This window comes from Panthera leo, chromosome A1 (genome assembly GCF_018350215.1).
Source record: "Panthera leo isolate Ple1 chromosome A1, P.leo_Ple1_pat1.1, whole genome shotgun sequence".
NCBI lineage: Eukaryota > Metazoa > Chordata > Mammalia > Carnivora > Felidae > Panthera > Panthera leo.
The window spans coordinates 153,803,601-153,823,947 of record NC_056679.1 but is presented as its reverse complement, the minus strand read 5'-3'; the positions used below and the strand labels follow the sequence as shown (position 1 = coordinate 153,823,947).

At 34.9% G+C, this 20,347-nt stretch overlaps 1 long non-coding RNA gene across 1 annotated transcript in view; it reads right to left on the bottom strand.

Annotated features, from left to right (window-relative positions):
• Positions 1-12,903: 12,903 nt before the first annotated feature.
• LOC122222742 overlaps positions 12,904-20,347 on the bottom strand; it is a 72,612-nt gene continuing 65,168 nt past the window's right edge. Inside the window, exon 4 of the long non-coding RNA XR_006203840.1 lies at positions 12,904-13,011. This is a non-coding gene — a long non-coding RNA (uncharacterized LOC122222742). The remainder of the gene's footprint in view (positions 13,012-20,347) is intronic.

Sequence of the window (20,347 nt, the reverse complement as noted above, 5' to 3'; positions counted from 1 at the left end):
AACCTCTAGACAGACTAATCAAGAGAGAAACAGAGAGAGACAGAGAGAGACAGAGAGAGAGAGAAAGCACTGAAGTAAACAAAATCACAAAAGAGGAGAAATAGAAATAACAATCAACACAACAGAAATACAAACAATTAAAAGGGAATATTATGAAAAATTATATGTCAATAAATGGGACAACCAAGAAGAAATGGGTAAATTCCTAGAAACATATAATCTCCCAAAACTGAAACAGGAAAAATTAGAAAATTTGAACACACTGATAACCAGTTATGAAATTGGATTAGTAATCAAAAAACTCCCAAAAAACAAAAGTTCATAACCAGATAGCTTCACAGGTGAAATCTATCAAACATTTACAGAAGAGTTAATACCAATTCTTCTCAAACTATTCCAAAAAATAGAAGAGGAAGAAAAGTTCCAAATTCATCCTATGAACCCAGCATTACCCTGATACCAAAACCAGATTAAGACAGTACAAAAAAAAGAGAACTACAGGCCAAAACATAGATGCAAAATTCCTCAACAAAATACCAGCAAACTGAATCCAACAGTACATTAATCAGTCACCATGATCAAGTGGCATTCATTCCCAGGTTACAAGAGTGGTTCAATATTTGCAATTCAATCAACATGATAATCACATCAATAAGAGAAAGGATAAAAACCATATGATCATTTCAATAGATGTAGTAAAAGCATTTGACAAAGAACAATATTCATTCATGATAAAAAGCCTCAACAAAGTGGGTCTAGATGGAACATATCTCAACATAATAAAATCCTTATATGAAAAACCCCCAGCAAACATCACACTCAATGGGGAAAACCTGAGAGAATTTCCCCTAGGGTCAGGAACAAGACAAGGATGTCTACTCTCACCACTTTTATTCAACATAGTACTGAAAGTCAAAGCCAGAGCAACCAGAAAACAAAAAGAAATAAAAGGTATCCAAATTGGTAAGGAAGAAGTAAAACTTTTACCATATGCAGATGACATGATATATAGAAAATCCAAGACTCCACCAAAAAACTACTAGAACTGATAAATTAAGTTAGTAAAGTTGCAGGGTAAAAAAAAAAACTCAGTGTGCAGAAGTCTGTTGCATTTCTATATATAATAATGAAGAAGCAGAAAGAGAAATTAAGAAAACAATCCCATTTACAATTACACCTAAAATAATAAAATACCCAAAAATGAACTTGATTGAAGAGGTAAAAGACCTTCTGAAAACTATAAGACATTAATGAAAGAAATTAGACACAACACAAAGAAATTGAAAGACATTCCATGTTCATGCAGTGAAAGAACAAATATTATTAAAATGTCTATACTACCAAATCAAGCTACAGATTTAATGCAATCCCTATCAAAATACCAATAGAATTTTTCACAGAATGAGAACAACTCTAAAATTTGTATGGAACCACAAAAGACCCTGAATAGCCAAAGTAATCCTGAAAAAGAAAAGCAAAACTGAAGGCATTACAAGTCTAGTCTTAAAGTTATATTAAAAAGCTGTAGTAATTAGAACAGTATGGTACTGGCACTAAAATATAGACCCATAGATCAATAGAACATAATAGAAAACCCACAACTAAATAGTCAATTAATCTTCAACAAAGAAGGAAAGAATATACAGTGGGAAAAGAACAGTCTCTTCAACAAATGGTGTCAGGAAAACTGGACAGTAATATACATAAAAATGAAACTGGACTACTTTCTTTCACCATAAACCAAACCTAGCTCTAAATGGATTAAAGACCTAACTGTGAGACCTAAAACCATAAAAATCCTAGAAGAGAACACAGGCAGTAATTTCTCTGACATTGGCCATAGAAACATTTTTCTAGATATATTTCCTAAGTCATGTGAAATAAAAGCAAAAATAAACTATGGAGACTAAATCAAAATAAAAAATTTCTGCACAGCAAAGGAAACAATCAATAAAATTAAAAGACAACCTACTAAGGGGTGCCTGAGTCATTCAGTTGGTTAGGCATTTGACTTTGCCTCAGGTCATGATCTCATGGTTCGTGGGTTCAAACCCCACATCCAGCTCTGTGCTGACAGCACAGAGCCTGCAGCCTGCTTCAGATTCTGTGTTTCCCTCTCTCTCTATCCCTCCCTCACTTGCTCTCTGTCTCTTAAAAATGATAGATGTTAAAAAATTTCAAAAAAGACAACCTACTGAATGGGAGAAGACATTTGCCAATGCCATATCCAATAAAGGATTAGTATCCAAAATATATAAAGCACTTATAAAACTCAACATTCAAAAACAAATAACCCAGTTAAAAATGGGCAGAAAACATAACAAGACACTTATTCAAAGAAGATATCAGATGGCCAACAGACATATGAAAAGATGTTCAACATCACTCATCATCAGGGAAATGTAAATCAAAACTACAGTGAGATACAGGGTGCCCGGGGGGTTCAGTCAGTTAAGTGTCAGAGTATTGATCTTGGCTCAGGTCATGATCTCACAGCCCATGAGATAGAGCCCCACATGGGTCTCTGCACTGACAGTGCAAAGACAGCTTGAGATTCTCTCTCTCCCTCTCTCTCTGCCCCTCCACTGTTTACATGCTCTCTCAAAATAAATAAATTAATTTAAAAAAAAACTATAATGAGATATTACCCCACACCTGTCAGAATGGCTGAAACCAAAAACACAAGGAACAACAATTGTTGGCAAGGATGGAGGGAAAAAGGAACCCTCATGCACTTTTGGTGGAAACGCAAACTGGTGCAGCCACTATGGAAAACAGTATGGAGTTTCCTCAAAAAGTTAAAAATAGAACTACCCTATGAGCTAGTAATCACATTAGTGCCTATTTACCCAAAATATACAAAAACACTAATTCAAATAAATACATGAACCTGTTTATTGCAGCATTATTTACAACAGCCAAATTATGGAAGCAGCTCAAGTGTCCATAAACACTTTTTATCAAAAGATAAATAGATAAAGAAGACATGGGATACACACACACACACACACACACACACACACACACACTCTTCACCTCAGTTCAGGTCATGATCTCATGGTTTGTGAGACAGAGGTCCGCACATAGGGCTCTGTGCTGACAGCATGGAGCCTGCTTGGGATTCTCTCTCTCCCTCTCACTTTTCCCCTCCCCTACTCACTCACACATGCTCCTCTCTTCTCTCTCTCTCTCAAATATGTAAACATTTAAAAACTATCAGAGATCTTTGGTTTCCAAGTAATGTCATTTTACTGTTCAGACTTCAGGGAGTGGAAGATAAAAGCAAATGGAAAATAAAAGCTGTAATTTATAAAAAGGATGAAACGGAAAATAAAGGTTGCAATTTATAAAACAACACTGAAAATAGAACATCAAAATGGCCTATAAAATGGTAAGTGAAAAATATTTAAAGAATCAAAAAAAATCAATACATCTTTACCCTGTTTTGCTGTTTGAAATCATCACATATGTTTGGGGAGCAATGGGGTAAAAGTATTATTATTATTATTATTATTATTATTATTATTATTATTATCCACATTTATCTCAGCCTTCTCTTCCCTGCTTCCACTTCCATTCCACACCAGTCTTCACCCTATTCAGTCAAGTTTCCCTCCCCGTCCTCCACCTTCTGAGAAGGGAATGTCTCAGCCAAACAAGTTTCTGAAGCCTTCAGAGGTAGAAATGGACAACTAGGAAGAAGGGAGATAAAGTCTATACACGGGTGAAGTTGATAAAATAATATGAGCATGAGAGAGGGAGAAGGTAGGACAGAAGAGAGAAGAAAACAGTTTTTCAAGTCTGAGTTGGAGAGGATTTGGGTGGGACTTGGAAATGAGGAGTATGAGAACTTTAGGAGAGGAGACAAGACATAAACAAGAATCATTGTAGAGTGTTTTGAATTGGGTCTACTTTAAAGTCTGTTGAAAGAGATAAAGTCAAAACTTCTTTTTTTTTTTAATTACTTCCAGTCACATGTGCTTTATTTCTCTGAGTGTGAAACAATTAAACCTGGGACTTATTAATAAAGGTAAATTTATATTGATAAAATTCCTACATTGAGGCAAATGGAACAGTATCAATTAAAAATGTGAACGTTAAGTCACTGACAAATGGGATCATTACTTGAGAAAAGAATTCCATAAATATGGATAATAGAACAGTTTCCTTGGCACTCCTTCCTTTCCTATGGCTGCATTGACTTAACACAGGTGCTTGTGGAGAATCACCATCTGGGAACAAGTCCAAGTGTGTTCTGTTATAGAGTAGCTATGAGATTAATCGGAAATCACTTCACTATTCTTACAACTGGAAACAGGACATTTAACCAATATACCTCTGATGCCACACTGCCTAGTTCTTTATGGCATTCTGATGGATTGATTCCCTGCTGCGTGGCAGATAAAACTTTGTTAATCTAAATTATTAGCCAGTGTAATGCAAATCTAGTCCTTGACCTGTGGGTCAGAGGAGGATATTAATTACATTTAACCTCTGATATTTGTCGAGTACTTTCTGTATTTATTTGAACCTCAAATCTGCTGAAGAGATGAAATGCTTAAACTTATAATGAATTATGAGTACATTTTCACTGGGCCCCTTAATATGATAATTTTTTAAATAAGGTATCATTTGCACCTGTGCTTTAGGCTAGACTTTTAAAGTATGGGGGTTAATATACTGAATGGGAAATCATTATCATCCAGGACCAAAAATATATATAGAAATAAACAAGAAATAATGATAGGGTAGAAATTGCAATACTGCAGTGTCTTTTAAATACATCATTTTTCCTACATAAGTAACAGAATCACCCATTAATGACAAAACTATCTCAGTCCATGGAGGTGTTCAGATAGTTAATTATCTGTTAACGTCTTCAAGTAAAGTCCTATGCCATGTGATGTTATAATTACAGGGAGCAGATAGAGCATCAAAAGTTCTGTCTGATAGCATTGTCAAATGGCAATGCATATTTGCTAACTCAATTTGTGTTCAGCATGTTTAGATGGTCTCAAAAAATAAAATCCATATATAAAGCACTCTTTCCCAGGGCTTTTATGAACTGAGGTGCATGCACACTCTTGTGTTTAGTTCAAGATGTGGTTCGCAATTATTTGCCCCCAAATGAATTTTTCTCTAACACTGTTCACACCTCCAAAACAACCACCTTTCTTAAGCAGAAAATTTTTAAAGAAATGTAAGCCGTCTTCACACTTTGTCACATTCCTTATTATATTTATTTCATACACTTGTTCAGTTTGGGCTTTTAACCATGTGGGATATGGCTAGTGAATTCTTTTTTCTCCTTTTTTTTTAGGTGTATATGTCAGGGGGTGGGGGTACTTGTTTACTTTCATTGCTGTTTTGTTGTTGTTTTTTTTACTTTTGTGTATTAAAAGGTTTTATTATTTTCCCCAAACATAAGACTCTGCATTATAGAGGGTGCCTGGGTGGCTCAGTCAGTTAAGCATCCAACTCTTGATTTCGACTCAGGTCATGGTCTCATGGTTTGTGAGATGCAGCCCCGCATCAGGCTCCTCACTAACAGTGCAGAGCCTGCTTGGGTTCTCTCTCTCCCTCTCTCTCTGTGCTTCTCCCACTCGTGCTCTGTCTCAAAATAAATAAATAAACTTTTAAAAAGAAAATTTAAGACTCTGAATTATCGAGATCAAAACTACCAGGAAAACTAGTGCTTTCATTTAGAAAAAATTGTTAAAAAAAATCATCTCTCATTATGTTCAATATATTTTTCATAAAACATATGCTCTAAACATGTTTCTGAACTTTCAAAAAATATTTTATACTTATGTTTTTATATATATTTAACATTTACTTGTAACTGAGATTGTTTTTATAAATATGTAATATATATAATATATAACCTCAATCTCCAGCTTCCTCAATGTGTTCTTAAAATGCATTTTTGTAATGCTCAGGATTTTCTGGCCACAAAAGCTGAGATTGAACCCAACATTCCTTTGACTACCCCCCCTCCAGATTTCTGCCTCAGAACTCAATGAATTAATAATTATTTGTGTGACCTTTAAAACAATGAAAAAGTATCTTAATCCAGAGGTTCTCAACAGGGGTAGAATTTGCCAAAATTACCTGAGGAGATTTTTTTTAACTTCATATATCTGTCTCCCTCTGCCCTATCTCCAACTTGAAATTTCTAACAAAACTGATATCTATAAAAAATATTATTTTCCTTTATAGAAAATGCATCCAGACATGATTTTAATGTCGCAATAGATGTCACCTCTGAGGCATTTAACCAAAGAAGACATTACTGATAGTATATTGGTTTCCTCAGAGAATTATTGGACAGTCTGATTAGCAGATTCAGAATTAGGCAAACCCAAAAACAGCTAGGCAAGATACAGGGCAGTGACAAAAACCACACCTCAAAACCAACCTACGAGAATACTGGCGACCAAATACCAAATGCTGCCCTCGCACTCCACTGTGACCAGCTCCGGGCACTCCACAGGAGCACAGCCCTGCTTCTGTTGCTGCTCCTTTAACTTGAATGTTCTTGGCCCGAGGCCATCTACCATGAAAATGGATTCTCACCCTAGCTCTTCGGTTTACTAGTTCTTAATTCAGAATCTGCAGTGATGTATCTACTTGGCCCAGACAAACCAGAAGAGGTTTCTGGGGAAATTGAGTATCTGGCAATTTCATCTTTTGGGGGTTTTTCAAAATACAGTTTAGATGACGGGCTTTGAGCAAAGAAGTATAAGGATTTGACTTTGAGTTCCTGCTAATATAATACTACTTTGGGAATCCCTCTCTTTATTGGCAAAATATATACATTTAAATATGCATAATTATTAATTTGAGTTTCCTAGCAGTTTTTTCTTAAGCTAAAAACTACTATTCTAAAGCACTGTCTCATCATACGCAAACAGATATAAGCTTCATTAAAACAAGGAAGAGAAAACAAACCCAGTAATAGTGAATGAGAAAAACACATATCACTCCAGAATAGTGAGATTCTTCATTTTCCATTTGTTTTACCAATCCATATACACTATTAATCTTAATTTGTCCTTTATTTTTCATATAGAAATATGGTGTTGGCCTAACAATAAGGAAGCCTGGAATTAGTCAGCTATGTGACAACGTACTATGCTCCCTTGGGTGTTCATTTATTCCATGTGTCACTGTCCTATTTTATAAAATAGATACATTAATGCAGGGTCAAAATACCTCTCAGAATTCTTAAAAAACTAATAATAACCTTCCCTTGACTGGCTGCTACTCACTCTAGAGTCCCCTCAGTGCAGTGGCCCTCCAGTACTACTTTACCTAATTGAGCCCTACTAGAAACTCATCCTCTTACCAATCTCATTTTAGTTTGTTTATCACTCTCCAAAAACATCTTGTTTATTTGTTTACTGTTTGTTTTTCTACCAGGAGAATATAAGCTTCCAGGGACAGGGGTAAAATCTGTCTAACTAACCAACGTATCACCGGCATCTAGAACTGAGCCCAGCATACAGCAGACACTAACAAATATCTGTAAACAAACAGATAAATGAGATAAAGGACATGCAAGCATTTTGGAAAAGTTAAAATATCTACTGAAATTAAAATATTTATTAGAACTATTTATCTTTCAAAAGTTACAACAAAAATAGTCTTTTTCACCTACATCAGTTATATCTGTTGTCAATTCCGGTGTCAGCAAATATTTAAAGATTTTACCAAATAATATGGTTCCTCTTCTGATTCTATCAACAGAGATATATTTTTACATATGCATAAAGAATTGCACACAAAAGATTCCATGTGTCTCTTTCAAAATATTTCTCTCCCTGCAAGACGAAACTTTCTGTTATATGGGAAGTTCCCTGTGATGAATAATACAAGATCAGGGGAGGACAGTGGACACCTACTTCTCTCTCCTTGGCGCTACGGTTCACCTAATACACTCTCGTTCTTTCTTCTTTACAGTGATATACCATTGTCACTGGCCTTCTAAATGCTCCTTTAATTTCTTCCTCCTGCTGCACTACATGGTTTTTATGAGGATGAGCAAAGAATTACTAGTCCATTTCGATCGGCAGTAAATCTCCCTTTTGCCCTTGTTGCTTTTTAACTGTACTTTTAGTCTTATTTTCTGAAAATGATTAATTCAAGTGGAAAGGTAGTATATTGCCACATCCTTGGATTTTACTTCTTCTTTCTGACTAACTGCTGCATGCATGCAACTCATGTGCATTGAATTTGGCCAAGGCTTTGATGCTTTCCTTGTAGCGTTAGACCAAACCTGGAGTATAGAGTCCAAGAAACAATCAGGACATATGGGATCTACCCAAATTCTATTATTGCTCTTCTCTGTTAACTTGAATAATTATTTCCCTCTTCGACCAGTTTCATTGCTTTTGGTATGAGAATGGAAGTTAAGAAGAGTTTATATTCCCCTCTGAAATTCATACTGTAAAGTTTGATAAATAATATACCCTGGAAAATTTCCTTAAGACTCAGATTATCTTACCTTCAAAGTGGAGATAAAAATAATTTATGGTATTCCTCACAGACATAAAAGCAGAACTAAAAAATTATTTCCTCATTTTAATACATGGAAAAATGGGTATTTGTAAGAGAGCTTAATTAAGTAAGAGATAGTTTGGTCACCTGAGGTTGAAAAAGCAGTGTGATACACTGACCGCTAGAGTACCAATCTAAGAATCAAATATTTCAAGTGTCATTTCTAGAATTGACAAATGATTGCTTTATGACCTATGAGCAATAACTTGAGGTTTTGGGGTCTCGTTTTGTTATACGTAATTTGAGAGGCTTTCTGGATTTAATAGTCCTGTAGTCACTAGTAAAATCTCCAGTCAGATAGGTTATCACTTTCACACAAGACGTGGGTTTAGAGCCTTCTCTAGGCGATTAACGTGGAAATTATAGCAACTGATCTATCCATAAATGTCTGGTTCCAAAAGAAAAGGAAAAACCTAATTATTTGTAAGGCATTCACAAAGTACAGATGGCATCACATAGATGAGGTCATTCTAGTGTTTCTTTGGGTTGAATACAAAATCGAAACTCAGTTACTCTGAGAGGTATAAAGGTAGATGCAGAAATATGCAGAATGTAAACTACACTCCTGATATGGTAATGCTTGTAATATGGAAAGAGGTAAGGTCTTTTTCTCTTTGATGTAATATTGAGGGAATGCACAAGGCTAGTTGTAGAACAAAATTTTGAAGAACATATCTTTTTAAGCTCTTTACTTTTTGTAATTGACCATATTTTATTCCCCGAATCCTCTACTCTCAAGAAGGTAATAGCTCTTCTGATTTGTCCCAAACAATGACAATACAGTCATGGATCCCTATATGCCAAATGCCTCAGATATCATCAATGTCCCTGTTTATCACTTAAGACAATTATTCTTTTCTTTCCTTTTTTTTTTAAGTTTACATACAAGTTACTTAGCATATAGTGCAATAATGATTTCAGGAGTAGAACCCAGTAATTCTTGCCCTAAATATAACACACAATGCTCATCCCAACAAGTGTCCTCCTTAATGCCCTTGCCAATTTAGCCCATCCTTCCACCCTCAACCTCTCCAGCAATGCTCAGCCTGTTCTCTATATTTAAGAGTCTCTTATGTTTTGCCCCCCTCCCTGTTTTTATATTATTTTTGCTTTCCTTCCCTATGTTTACCTGTTTTGTATATTAAATTTCACATATAAGTGAAGCCATATGATATTTGTCTTTCTTGGACTAATTTTGCTTAGCATAATACATTCTAGATTCATCCACATTGTGGCAAATGTTAAGATTTCATTCTTTTTGATGTCTGAGTAATACTCCATTGTATATATACAACATCTTCTTTATCCATTCATCTGTCGATGCACATTTGGGCTCTTTCCATACTTTGGCTATAAGACAATTCTTCTAATGGATTAATGAATTAGAATCAAGGGGGTTTGGGTGAGAAGGGTGCTTCTCAAAACATCCTATAAGGGTAAATGATACTGTAATGGATGGAAGGCACACCAGGACATTCTTTGAAAAGTGGTGAGAATTGACTGTTGTCCTTGCCTGTGGCATTTTGATTCTTGGATCACTCTTAAGCAAATAGCCAGGAATTCTCCAGGAATAGCCAGGAGTTTTTTCTTGTGCCCTGTCCTAAGAAAAAGTAACTTTAATTCAGCCTGGCTTATACTGCACTGTCATAAATATGCTACACTTCACTCTATCTGGCTAGTGATGATTTACAACTTTTTTGTATCTCTCAGGCCAAAGTCAGCCAGAAAGTTTCACAAGATAATTTCTCCCATATTCTGAATTCTTTAGTCTACTATAGAGCTATCTCAGCACAGCTTTTCAAATAGAAAAATCTTTCCTTTGTTGCTTCAAAAACAGGGACATTAGTAATGTTAACTCTAGGATAAGAGAAATACTAACAGACAGTAACGATAAGCAAAGTAGTAGTTCCCAACATGGAAATAGACAGAAGAACAAGAAAAGTAACAATAACAGTAGAAATGACTAAAGACAAACCTTGCACAATAGAAGATATAAGCAGAGTGGTTTTTTGCACTACAGTTCCTAGGATTCCTTCATGGTGTGGCCTGAAAATAATGGGCTCAGAATGAGCCCATCTTTCCTAGGTTACAGAAGTTCCCTGAGTAGTTCAAGTTTACTTCTGTAGATCATGTTGTGTAAACTATGAGAATTGTGGACAGAATGAAATGAGAAGTAAGTAAAGCAATGATATTATAGGTTCAGGAATGTCTCTTTCACAATCCCTGCTATTTAGAGGATTTGGGAATCAATTTATGTAGTATTTCTTTCTGTTCATATCTCCGAATGTGTAAATTAAAACCAAATGGTGATCTCTGATGCATTTCTAGTGCAGATAAGTTTGGACCATGGTTTACACAAAAAGAACAGCAAAGGAATGCATATCCGGTGCTTAGATGTACTAAGCTTTCACAACACAGAATAGACAAGGTGCTATAATGAATGGGCCATATAGCAAAAGAGTACAATAGCCTTAATCCAGTATGCTGGGAGAAAAATCAGCAGTACTGATTAGCATTTGGACTGCTGGAGGAGAGCTGTAAAATGCAAAACAGGTGAGACCATCTCAACTTGGGAGAAGAGAATTTTAAAAGTCCATTGGCAGAGTTACAGAACCAAGAAGCACAGTATATTTTAGAGATAAGATACAGTTAGCATTTCCAAATAAGTTTCTATTGAGGCTTTATTAAAAAAAAAGAGAGAGAGAAAATAGTATAGTATATAGTATATAAAGGATGGATGCTCAAAATTTATTTTTCTCTTTCTAGATGGAGAAGTAAACTATTAACATTGAAATTTTAATTCTACATGAGGGCTTATATTTTTCCATTGGGTACAGTTAAAAAAAAGTCCCATTAAAAAAGAGGCAAAAAGAAAGAAAAACTGTACAGAAAGAAGAGTAAAAAAGAATATCTTGCTCTTCATTAAAACTTGTCCTTACTGATAAAATCCCAACAGCTATATTCCATTTAGTGGAGTACAGGGAGGGGGCAGAGTCTTTCCAATTCATATAAACTAGAAGGAGAAGTCTAACAAACAAAATATTGACTATCCTTTCAAATAGCTCAATTGGGAAATAATTATTTGTGTCAGACATAATATCACAAGGTCAGTAACCTTTCATCCCACAGTGCAATATTTTACTGTGTTTGCCCAAGAAATCAGTTACAATAGACTCTACCATTTGTCATGTACATCATTTGGATTTTCTGAATGTAGGAATAGTTGACCTTAACCATTCTACAACTACTAGAAGTTGAAGGTCAGGCCATATGTCATTGAAAAGAAAATTTTCTCTGAATTGGCAATAAGCTTTTGACTTTGACCTGTGACATTAATGCCATGAAGTAAAATGTTTTCCATCTTTGCGATTTACATAGAAAACACATGTACTTTGTTCTGTTATACTGTTCTTTTACATCTGCACCAGTCTTGTGCATTTAAAATGAAGTATTCAAGCAGAGAGATTTACTTACTGTTAAAATTAACTTGCTTTTGGAGAATATAGTTCTAGAGCAATTTCTCTTATTTTCTCTATTGCATGTCTGATAGCTAGAGAAACAAATAAAGGTAGCTATCAATGATGAATAATGTCAGAAGCCATAAACATGATGTAGTTGAAAACTGAAAATACTGCTTTTTAAAAAGTCTGCAAATACTTAAGACCCACCCTTCAAAATCTCTTTATATATAAATTATTATCTTTGCTCTGCTTGTGATTTGTTGAAGTGAAAAAAGAGGAAGGATTCTGGTTAAATACCTTACTACATCTAATATATTTAATATCTCATATAATATTGTCACAATTTACAATCTAGATATTATCTGACAATTGTTCTGTAAGAAAAACATAATACACTTACATATCATAAGTCAATCAATTTAAGTTTATATTTTGTTTAGTTCCAAACTATTTTTTAGACCTGTCATTTCATGTCATTTCATTTCATTTCATTTTCTATCATACCATGTGGGTGTGATAGTATGTGTTTCTTAGTGGCAAAAAACAACAGAATATTTCTAAAGGCTGAGCACTTTGAGTAATCAAGGTTCTATTTTTCACCAACCTAGACTTGGAAGTCTCCCATGGAAGAGGATGAACAGAAAGGTAAGAAGAGCATACCTTCTTCCTTATATGTATATATGAATACTTTAAGTACTTCTCCTTTACAAACAGAGATCTGTTTATCACACATGGTTAATGTATATTTCTTGATAGATAGATAGATAGATAGATAGATAGATAGATAGATATGGATAGATACATACATACATAGAGAAAGCCATACCCATATATTTCATATATTTAATGATGACAATAACTTTATCCATTCACTTACTTTTCATTTATTCTCTCCTCTCCAACATGATTATGATCTTCCTCTGGGCAAGAAACATACTGTACTCATCTATGTGTGTTAATGACTAGCACATACTGGGCATCAGGTAAATGCCTATTGGATATTAGTATGGAAGAAAAAATAAAATTTTATGGTTAGTATCCATTAATTAAGTAGTGCTTCCTAAAATTTCAGTTTTCATAAAATTTCCTCCTTCCAGTTGCAAGGAACTTACTATATTTCAGTGTGCCATATTTGGCGACAAGCTTGGCTCCTATACTTATTATGAAATTAATTGTGAGGTGCCTGGGTGACTCAGTCAGTTAGGTGCCCCACTTTTGGTTCTGGCTCAGGACATGATCTCATGGTTCATGGGCCCGAGCCCTACATCAGGCTCTGTGCTAAGCCTGCCTCAGATTCTCTCTCTCTCTCTGACCCTCCCCGACTTATGCACACTCTCTGCCTCTCTCTCTCAAAATAGACATTTAAAGAAACTAATTATGAAAGTTTAGGTAAGATATCTAACCACTTGTGTCTCATTTTCCCACATGTAAAATGGACATACTAATTGTACCTACACCATAGGGTTAGGAGGACTATTTAGGTTAATTTAAGTCACTAAAAGAGTGCCTGGTACATAGGAAGGGCCATGTAAGGATTTGCTCTGATGATAACTAATATTCCCTAGTCTTCTTATCTGAAAATACAAACAAAACCTTTACTTCATGGATTTATTATCACTAAATGAGAGAATACATGTAAAGCAAGTAACAGAATTTCCTGGTAGACTGGGTGTGGAATATAAGATAAAGTAGAGTCAAGAATGATCCTAAGGCTTTTTTCCTAAGCAAAAAGAATGAAGGAGTTGTCATACAGTGAGGTGGGGAAACTTGAAGGAGCACTTGCCGTGGGAGCAATTCAAAAGATTACTATTAAGAATTTTAGGTTGTAAATCCTATTAAATATTTTAATGTATGTTTTAGGCCAGCAGCTTGATATAAAACAGAAAAGAAAGAATACATATCAATAAACCCAAAATGAAATTACGAATTAATCTATGGGGCCTATATTGAGTTAACTGAACCAACTGTATATATCAGTGGTTTCTAATTTATTAGCTATTTGGGACCTTTTCAGAAACTGATGATAGACACATGTACACATATACACAAAATATGCCTATATTTAATTTTTATGCTTCGAAATTTGATTTTATCCACATAGGCCATAAAGACATTGTTGACAAAATTATAATCCTCTCATTCTAATTTTTCATGCAAAATAACACTCACTTGCTGAAAAACAATTTTTGCAAATTGCACAGATAAAATCAAATATAAACTTTATTTCTGCATAAAAGTTAATTTCAATAAACATCTGCGTGTTTTTTTTTTTTTTTTGGTTTATGTGAACAGCTGAAAATGTGTATGGTACATTCAACTTTTTTAAATATTAAATGATTTCAGGGGGTTTTTTTTGTTGTTTTTCTGGTAGCAGGGTTTTAAAACCAAAGTTCACATAAATATACTTTGGCAAATGATATCAGAGTTCTCATACTACATTTTGCAACATCATTTCAGAATTGTGTCAAGAAGTAACTGCTTTTTCAAAGAATCTGGGTTGAATTTTCACAAATATCTTTGCCCTCAAACCCATGAGGTCATCTGTATCAACTTTCATAAAAATGTATTCCAAGCACTGAAACATTGACATAATTATCTATCTCATACTTCCTCTTCCAAAATGGTGAGTTGACCAAAGTATTTCTAATTTTAACATCATTAATCATGACAAATATAAGAACATGACCCAATCTTTTTTCCCATTAGTAAAGTTAAACTTAATGTCCAAGGTACCTAAGCAAAGAATGAATGTGTTACTACGAACCTGTTACAAGTTATAGCAGTGAACAATGGAAAAGGAAATTAAGAATACAAGTAATTTACACTAACATAAAAAGAGCAAAATACCTTGGAAAAATGTAACAAACTCTGGAAAACTACAAGATAATGTTGAGAGGAATTAAAGAAGACCTAAATAAATGGGCAGATATCTCATGTTGCTAGATCAGAAACTTTATGTTTAAGGTGGGAAAAATTTCTCAAAGTGATGTACAGATTTAAAGCAATTTGTACCAAAATCCCACTTAGTTTTTCTACAAAATTGGCAAACTAATGATAAAATTCATAGGGAAATGCCAGGGACTCAGAATATCCAAAATAATCAACACGGTTTTAAAATTATTGCTTTACTGGGTGGCTCAGTTGGTTAAGTGTCTGACTTTGGCTCATGATCTTATGGTTTGTGAGTTCGAGCCCCGCATCAGGCTGTCTACTGTCAGAACAGGGCCTGCTTCAGATCCTCTGTCCCTCTCTCTCTCTGCCCCTCCCCAGCTCTCTCTCTCTCTCTCTCTCTCTCTCTCACTCTCTCAAAAATAAATAAGCATTAAAAACATTTTTTTTAAATATTGTTATATGAAGTTGATTTTTAAATCATATACAAGAAGAAAAGAATTACAAATTTGGTACTTCTGTTATCAACTTTTATATTTATCTACCTACTTAGCATCACTGGTGCCGTGTGTGTGTGTGTGTGTGTGTGTGTGTGTGTGTGTGTGTGTGTGCGCGCGCGCGCGCATTCAGGTTAAGTGCCTAGTTTTCTTTTATTTCAGTTTAAAGGACTCCCTTAGTATTTCTCACAGGACAGGTCTTCTAATGACAAGTATTCTTAGTTTTTGTTTAATCTGAAAATGTTTTAATTTATCTTTCATTTTCTGAAAAATTGTTTTGCTATAGAATTATTTGTTCATAGTCTTTTTCTTTCAATAATGTAAATAGGTCATTCTACTGCCTTCTGGCTTCCATAGTATCTGATAAAAACAAACAAACACTGGGGCACCTGGGTGGCTCAGTTGGTTGAGCGTCCGACTTCGGCTCAGGTCATGATCTCGCGGTCCGTGAGTTCGAGCCCCGCATAGGGCTCTGTGCTGACTGCTCAGAGCCTGGAGCCTGCTTCAGATTCTGTGTCTCCCTCTCTCTCTGACCCTCCCCTGTTCATGCTCTGTCTCTCTCTGTCTCAAAAATAAATAAACGTTAAAAAATTTTTAAAAAAAAAACACAAAAAACAGATGTTACTTTACTGGTATCTTCAAGTGATGAATAATTTTTCTGTTGCTTCTTTCAAGATTGTCTCTTTGTTTTTAGTTTCACCAGTTTATGGTGTCCTTAGCTGTGAATCTATGAGTTTATCCTACTTGGAGCTCTTTGAATTTCTTTTATATATTGGATAAAGTTTTTAATCAAATTTGGGCAATTGTTAGTTCTTATCTCTTCAAGTATTTTTTTTTTTTTTCTGTTCTTTTCACACTTTCCTTTGCTTCTGGAATTTCCATTATGTACATGTTGGTCTTTCTGATGGTGTCCTACATGTTTCTGAGTTTCTGGTCATTTTCCTTCATTATTTTTTTCTTTCTGTTTTAGACTGGTTAATTTATCTCAGTTTACCTACTTTTAAGTTCACTGATTTTTTCTTCTGACAACTCAAATCATATTAGACATTGTACTTTTCAACTTCAGAATTTCTATTCAGTTCCTTTTATAGTTTCTATCCACTTACAGATATTCTCTATCTATTGATACATAATTCTCATATTTTCCTTTCATTTTTAGACATTGTTTCCTGTATTTCTGTTAACATAATTATAGTAAGTGATTTAACAACTTTCTAAAACCTGAGAGCGGGTTTGCTCAGAAACACTTTCTAATGATTACGTTTTTGCTTTCCTATACACAGGTCATATTTTTCAGTTTCTTTGCATATCTTGAACATTTTTTGTTGACAACTAGACATTTTACATAATACACTGTAACAACTCTGGATATTAGATGCCTACCTCCCAGGGTGTTAGTGACTACTCTTGACAAATTCTGAAAATTCTGTATGCTTTGTCATGTGTGGCCATTGAAGCCCCTGCTTTGTTGGCTCAGCAGTTAGCTAATTATTGAACAGAGATTTACTTAAATCTTTCAAACCAATAAATCTCCCAATATTTGTCAAGGAGTTCTTTCTGTGTTTGGGGTATATACTTCAACCCTCTGGCAGGAAAATTAGAACTCTACCTTAGCCTTCAGTTCCTGCTGTGATAGATCCTCTAGATCAACCAAAGATGAGAGATGAGCACTCTCTCAGGTCTTCCCTGGGCTTATGCACAGCCCTGTATACAGTACTGACCTTTGAGACTCCCAAGGATATGGGTAAAGCTCTTTAAGGACATCTCATTCTCCCACATTCTATGTAGGTTTTTTTGATGAGTTATTTGTTAGCCCTACCTGGAATTGCTGCCTCAAATAACTTGATATTAAACAAAAGCTAATGACATATATATATATATATATATATATATATATATATATATATATATATATAACAAAGGCCTAGGGCATAGGGTTGTACACTCAAAGGGAACCCTGACTCAGATCAAATCAACACAAGCCCTGAGGACGAAGTTTGCATGGAACAGCTACACAGGTCAGATAGTGAAAATTCTTTGGGGATAGGATTTTTAGGGAGCTCCAAACCCTTCTTTCACTTTACGTGACTGCTGTTTTCACAGACACTGTAATCGAGAAAGTTTTCAAGGCTACTATGTAGAACTGGGGAAAAAGATATAGAAAGGGGTATCCATAAAACTGTGTTCTTTATGTGATTCATTTGGTTGTCTCATTATTTTATTTTGTTTTAATAAACACTTCTCAAAATGTTGCAAACACTTAGCTATTTTACAGCATAATGAAAAGGTACAATTTTTGCCAGAGTTTTCCTTGCTTTTAAGGAGGAGTGGATTTTCATAGGTCCTTATCTCACCATTCCAGAAGAGGTGCCCATCCCATTCCAAGGGCAAACTATCAGTATGGCTTATTCAAAGATCATACAGAATATCAACCATGTTCCCCTAAGTCATTAGCAACTTGAAAGGAAAACATTTCACTGTTATTCTATCTCAATTTTAGCATATTAATTCTTATTTTACCTTTTTTTTTTTTTTGCTTTCACTTTTTGAAAATTTTTGAAATGGTCTTAACCCCTTTGGGAAATGATGTGGGGAACAAAGACAAGTGAAAAATAAAACTTGCTTCCAACATAAAGACCAGTGACAAGTCCTTGAGACAGGCAGAGTAACCTTCCTCTGGGAGCTCAGCTGCCTCAAGGATGACACTTTTCTAAAGTAAGAGGCAATCTTAGCTTAACATTACCCCCACCCTGTAAATCTACTTTAACGTATAAAAATTCCTTTGGAAACATCCTTTATGTCTACTTCCTCTCCAAGATATTTGTTGGCAGTCATACTCCAAGCTTATGGCCCCCTGATATACATTTGAAGGGCCTCATGACTGAGCTTTTACTAAACGGTAATAAATGGACTTTTCCTAACAGCAGCTAGCTCCTCAACGTCCTAGAAACCTTGTTTCCAAAATACCGTAGAGACTTACGGTATCCCTAACTCCCTTCCAACCTGAAGGTATATAATTAGTCTCTCTTCACAACCCCACTGCAGCTCTTTCCGTCCACAGCTCCTGTCCCAGGACTCTAATAAAACCACCTTTTTGCACCAAAGACGTCTCAAGAATTCTTTCTTAGCGGTAGGCTCTAAACCCCAACACTTCAAACCACATCAAGAAACATGGATGGAAAAATAAGAACAGACAATGATAAAATCCAAAATATAAAACAATTATAGAATTCAAATGTTAAAATATGATAAAGTAGTTTTCAAAGTTTGCAAATTTCTTATAAAGGTTGTATTAGCTGAATTATCCCAGGGTCTATTAATTTAATAATTAAGTATTCTTTTGGCTAATATATGGAAAAGGCAACTATTAACTTGTGGTCTATGGGGGAAAGTTTCAGTATTTTTTAAATAAAGGGTTAAATTGAACTGCAGGTAATAATTCACATTTAGGAACTTTTTAAAAATTCTACCATCATGATTTTATGATTATTTATGTTAAAAATTTTTAAATAGGTGTTAGATGTTCACTTCTTTATTTTCCTTGCTTTTTTTCATTTAAATTATTTTATCATCCTCAGGGCACCTGGGTGGCTCTGTTGGTTAAGCGTCCAACTTCGGCTCAGGTCATGATCTCACAGTCCATGTGCCCCACCGTAAGGCTCTGTGCTGACAGCTCAGAGCCTGGAACCTGCTTCAGATTCTGGGTCTCCCTCTCTCTATGCCCCTCCCCCATGCATGCTCCACCTCTCTCTCTCTTTCTCAAAAATAAATAAACATTGAAAAAATTTTTTAATTATTTATCATCCTCATTGAGGATCTTCATCCTCTTCCTTTTTTGGCAATATTAAATACAAATCAGAAGAATGATTTACATTATATATTCATTTTCTCACAAAGAATAGTTTTTAAATGGTTAAAGGACATTTATTAAATTTTCTAGAAATAAAAATGCTTATCTTCTTTAATCATATTACTATTGTATCATCAGATCATGAAACGGTTTTTATTTTAAAATATAAACACCCTTTGTTTTTTCTAAATTTTATTATCCACTATAAAACGGCAAATAGTTTCCAGAAAAAAAGAAAGTAACAAAGCAAGGGGGGGCTAGTTTAATAATTATGTCTGAGGTTATGAAAACAAGGTACTATAAATATACCATACTAATTAATGCAAGATGTTAATAACAGGGGGAACTAAGCAAGGAGCACATAGTGTAAGGGTTTATGGACACTCTGTACTTACCACTCAATTTTTCTGTAAGCCTCAAATGGCTCAAAAAGTAATCTTTTAATTTTGTAAATGTATTAGTAGATATTTCTGACATAGTTATTACAAAAACAAAAAATCTGTAGCAAGGAAATAATAAATAGTTGACATCTTCAAACACTGGCAAGTTTTTTTGGAGGAAAATAAAACTTTTGCACGCTAAATAGATTATTTTCCAAACTCTAAAAATGCCATCGTACAGAAATGCACTTCAGAAACGTTCTTTTGAGTTCCAGCTAAAAGTGAGTCTTAAATATACTCTTACTGCTGCCTCATACATGTGAGCAATGCATAGTAAAGAACTTAATCAGAGTTATATTTATTTTGTATACTTGTAATTTTACTTTCGTGCTACATGTCAATTTCAAGATGCTGCATGTCAATCACATGACATTACAATAAGGTTTCTACTATATAAACTATATGATTATTTTAAAAATGTAAGCCCCAGGGCGCCTGGGTGGCTCAGCCGGTTAAGCGTCCGACTTCAGCTCAGGTCATGATCTCGCAGTCCGTGAGTTCAAGCCCCGCATTGGGCTCTGTGCTAACCGCACAGAGCCTGGAGCCTGTTTCAGATTCTGTGTCTCCCTCTCTCTCTGACCCTCCCCCGTTCATGCTCTGTCTCTCCCTGTCTCAAAAATAAATAAACATTAAAAAACATTTAAAAAAAAA